General features: G+C 43.8%; 1 protein-coding gene and 1 long non-coding RNA gene across 2 annotated transcripts in view; both read left to right on the top strand.

The window, feature by feature from the left end:
- The window catches only part of LOC134440951 (uncharacterized), a 2091-nt gene extending 196 nt beyond the window's left edge, over positions 1-1895 (top strand). The window contains exons 1-3 of the long non-coding RNA XR_010033065.1: positions 1-80; positions 1604-1714; positions 1806-1895. The exon at positions 1-80 is cut by the window's left edge and continues 196 nt beyond it. This is a non-coding gene — a long non-coding RNA (uncharacterized LOC134440951). The remainder of the gene's footprint in view (positions 81-1603; positions 1715-1805) is intronic.
- Positions 1-5000, top strand: part of LOC134441525 (protein quaking-B-like) — a 123323-nt gene that overhangs the window by 35166 nt on the left and 83157 nt on the right. The gene's annotated exons all lie outside the window — the stretch shown is intronic.

Raw genomic sequence — 5000 nt, 5'->3', positions numbered from 1 at the left:
GCCATTGCCAAAACGGCTACCAGTAGACTACCAACGTCCAGAAGAAAGGACACCGGATGGCATGTGAAAGCATTGTTTCGGTAAGTGTGCGCCTTTTATTACATATAAACTTGCCATATTGCTTTTCGCGGTGTAAATATGCGTCAGCCGTGAGTTCCTGTTTGTGGCGAGTATATTAAGGCACATTTCATAGAAAGCTATACCCATTTCGAATAGGAGGAAACGGTAACTACTCTTTTAAGGGCAAGGAGCAAATGAATAAGCACTTTGTCATAACTGCAGCGGTTTGCTATCCTGTGGTGGATTTGGGAATATATTTGCTACATTTCATTGGAAAGTAGTATGTTCGTCCAGCCTTCGTCCAGGTTCTGTCAGTTAGCTAATAACCAAGACACTACGGTAAGTCATAATGTTAGCCCCTCTGGGATTCATTTGGTTGCTATTTCGCATAGCTTATAACGGCTGGTTGGCTGTCAGTGGTTGGGCAGATTCTTTTAGGTAGAGGGCTAAGTGTGTCTACTCAACGATAAATTGAGGTTCAGTACACAATGAGGCGATATACTTTCTATACGGGCTGTGATACTACTAGCCTAATGCAGGACGCAACTGACACAAATCTGAGAAATTAGCTAACTATATCTAGCCGCTACCTGGCTCCACTCGACCTAGAATTCAGTTCATAACGACAGCATTTTCGTTTGGGGTCAGCAAGCTGGCATCTGGAGACTGTCTTCGGTTTCCACAAGTGTCATGTTAGTTCTACATACTGTAGGGGAGTCGACGGGCTTTCTTCTTTTTCTGTGTCAACTAGAACTAGTTTTATGAGAGCAAGTGCTTGTGTTGTGTGACTTCTCCTGACTCCTGCGATGTTCTTCCGAGCTCAGCTCACTGCGACTTGCACCTTTCACAAGTCCGAACTCTGATAAAGGCAGAGGGAGGGATAGCTCGCGCATGAAATATTACCGGTATGTTAGGTGTGGTAAGTCGCATCGTGTGTGTTCGGACAGCTTGCCTGTGCAAGAAAATGTTGTCGCGACAATTGTTTATTGTTTGTGTGTCAACTGGCGTTTCTTATCTCGTATGTGCTTTGCTTGCTTGGTTAGAGTCGTAGCTCTACCACAGATTCTGTAAGAGACTTAGTGGCTCTACTACGTAGCTGTTTGATAAATGCGGATGAAGGCTACGCGTGGAAAACGTGTTTTACATTCACCAGTCGTTGTGTTCCAAAATTACGGAGGGAATAGTTATCCAATTTCTTTCATTCACGAGCAGGGATGTGTTGCTTTGTTGACGCTACAGGGAAGTTTCCTGGTTTAAAGAAAGTTGTGGCTATAGGCAACAGCTACTTCAACAAGCTTTGCATGAAATCGTGCGTGTGTAACTTAGTTCTAGTGTGAGTGTGTGATATTGTACTCTGCAGTATTTACGAAGAGACTGGTTGGTTTATAGTTTTGTTTATGTAAATGAAAAATGTAAAGTTGTGTGTAGTAGTGAGACAAAAGCCTTTCATACATTTATTTAAGGTTGTCTGTTGTCTGTTTGAAGGTGTGTCTGCAAAGCTCTGAAACGTTTTGTCATTTTTGTCTCTTCTGCTCTGGATAAGGTGGACTTCTCTCCTCTGACCTGTTACCAAGACAGCTGGGTGTGTAGGAAACTGGAACTAAGTCACTGAAGAAGTAAACCGATGAAAACCGATTTGGATTGTCTGAGAGATGTAAGTCAGTGAGTTCAGGATAAATGTGTATCAACTGTATTGTAGGCTTATTACTTGAACAATAAAATCACAACAACTGCTTATTTTTCAGCTGTAGGACACAAGTAAGAGGAGAAGAATGCTGCTCAGCTGGGTCGGCGTCGGCCACACTACTTATTCAAGAAGCCCTTAAATATCATCGGCATGTATGAAGTAAGTTTTTAATGTCATGCACAACAGCAGGCGTGAATGCGCTCGCACACGCGTGCGCACACACACACACACACAAACAATGAGAGCTGGCCTGATATTGTTCTTTGATGCTGTGAATGTGTATGGAATGACTACTGTCTGGTGTCACTTCAGACAATTTTGCTACGGTTTACTGTATGTTCTGTCTATCTGTCTGCCAAACTCTCTAACTTGTTGTCTGTCTTTTTGTCTTCCTCTTTGGGCACCGGCAGGCACAGTCATTCCGGTAGTCCGTTCCTCGATGGACGTGATGACCTGGCACCAAAACCGCTTAAAGTGTATGGAGCTGTGTCTGCATCGAGGAAAGAACGCGGCACTGAAATGTGAGTGTATGATCCAAGAATTGTAAACATGTGTACCAGTTGTACTATATATTTCAAAGTAAAATCCCAATTACTCATAGTTCTTTTTCTGCTGTAGGACAAGAGGACTACTGCTCTACTGGGTCTGTGACACTACTTATCCGAGGAGTCCTCAAACATCAGGATGTAGGAAGTAAGATCTTTTTATGTCATGCATAACAGCCCATGCGTGCACACACACACACACACACACCACACCACACATATGCTCATACACACATGCGGACACATGCGCATGCACAGCCCCNCTCTACACCACACACACAGATAAAACACACACAACCTTAAAGGGACACTGTGTGAGATTTTTAGTTGTTTATTTCCAGAATTCATGCTGCCCATTCACTTATGTTACCTTTTTCATTAATGCTTACCACCACCATCAAATTCTAAGCATTCATTATGACTTGAAAAATTGCACTTTTCATACATGAAAAGGGGGATCTTCTCCATGGTCCGCCATTTTGAATTTCCAAAAAATAGCAATTTTTAGCTGCAAAAATGACTTCTTGGACCATGCTAGAAAATATTTGTTTATTACTTAGTAAACTTTCATGCAAAGATCAAATTTGGCAATAGGCAGCCCAGTTTCAACGAGCAGCATAGTTGCAGTACCTTTTTTGACCATTTCCTGCACAGTGTCCCTTTAAAGGAAAATCCCTACTAGTTTCAACATCCAATTACATTGTTCTCACTACCACTGGCTTGTCAGGACCCAACAACGCAGTTCAGGATAAATGTGTATGTCAGCTGTATTGTAGGCCTATTACTTTAACAATAAAATCACAATAACTGCTTATTTTTTGGCTGTAGGACACAAGTAAAAGGAGAAGAATGCTGTTCAGCTGGGTCGGCGGCCACACTACTTATTCAAGAAGCTCTTGGATATCATCGGCATGTATGAAGTAAGTTTTTTTATATCAATGCACAACAGCAGGCGTTAATGCACACACACACTCACACACACACACACAATGAGGCCTGATATTGTTCTTTGGTTCTGTGAATGTGTATGGAATGCCTACTGTGTGGTGTCACTTAAGACAATTTTGCTACGGTTTACTGTATGTTCTGTCTATTTGTTTGCCAAACTCTCAAACTTGTTGTCTTTTTTTTTTGTCTTCCTCTTTGGGCACCGGTAGGCACAGTCATTCCGGTGCAGTCAAGTCAGAAATAACATTTTATATACCAGTGTGTGTGTGTGTGTGTGATCTTAGGCTCAGCACTGCCGCAAACAAAGTTTCAGCACTTATCCTCCTCGACCTCAGTGCCGCCTTTGACACGATAGACCACAACATACTAATTGACCGCCTTGAATCTTGGGTAGGCTTGTCCGGTCACGTCTTAGAGTGGTTCAAAACATATATTACAGGAAGGCAGTTTTTTGTCACCATCGGAGAATACGTCTTAAACAAGTATGATGTGCCTTTTGGAGTTGCTCAGGGTAGTTGCTTGGGCCCTCTCCTCTTCTCTCTCTATATATGTTGCCCCTGGGCTCCATCATCAGAGAGCACAATGTTGATTTTCATAGCTATGCCGATGACACTCAACTATATATCTCTGTCGAGCCTAGCCAAACCACTGGCATTCATGCCTTGACTAAATGCATGTCTGCCATCACAGATTGGATGAACAGTAACTTCCTAAAATTAAATGAGGATAAAACCGAAGTGTTGCTCATTGGGCCTAAGAAAAAAACGTGCAAAACTCCACTCAAGCCTAGGTGACCTAAGCATACACATTAAAGATAAGGTTACTAGCCTAGGTGTGGTCATAGACTCGGATTTGAGCTTTGAGCCTCACATCAACAAGATAACAAAATCTGCTTTTTTCCATCTTAGAAATGTCAACAAAGTGCGCGGCTTGGCCCCCCGACAAGACGCTGAGAAACTTATTCATGCCTTTTTCACCAGTAGGATAGACTACTGCAATGCTCTCTTCTCTGGTCTCCCAAAAAAATTAATTGACAAATTGCAACTCATTCAAAATTCTGCGGCAAGAATCCTAACAAGAACCAGAATGAGAGAGCACATCTCTCCTGTCTTGGCAGACATGCACTGGTTACCTGTCTCATACAGAATCGACTTTAAGATTCTGCTCACAGTATTTAAAGCATTAAATGGACTTGCCCCTAGTTATATCTCAGACATGCTCTCTTGTTATGCCCCTGCTCACGCTCTCAGGTCCACTGATGCCAAGCTGCTAAGGACCCCCACCCCCCCGCAGAAGAAGATCGGCGACGCCGCGTTTGCCTGCTATGCGCCCAAGAGATGCAACGCCCTCCCCATCGAGATCGGATCAGCCACCTCCGTCGACTCCTTCAAGAAGCAGCTGAAGACCCACCTCTTCATCCTTGCCAACTCCTAGCTGCCAAGGCGTCATAGTGTCCCAGCTGCCGCAGCGCCCTTACTACTCGCAACCAGCCCTGACAGGGGGGCTCCCCTAGGTGGCCGCTGGTCTCTGCCTGAGGTTTCTTCCTGACTATAGGGGGTCTTTTTTCTCAGACCTCACTCAGCTTTTTTTTCCCCCTTACAAACTATGAATCAAGCGAAAGGGAGTTTTTCCTCACCCCTGCCACCAGGGGCTGCACCTGAGCGCCCAATCTCTGTGTGACTATCTATGACTTATGATAGGCCCAGCCACTATGGACCTTACACATCTAAGAATCCTGGTCCTAACCTACGTTGACCTTA

This window comes from Engraulis encrasicolus, chromosome 24, assembly GCF_034702125.1.
Source record: "Engraulis encrasicolus isolate BLACKSEA-1 chromosome 24, IST_EnEncr_1.0, whole genome shotgun sequence".
NCBI lineage: Eukaryota > Metazoa > Chordata > Actinopteri > Clupeiformes > Engraulidae > Engraulis > Engraulis encrasicolus.
Note: the sequence above shows the minus strand (reverse complement) of the source record. Positions and strands in the feature narration are given on the sequence as shown.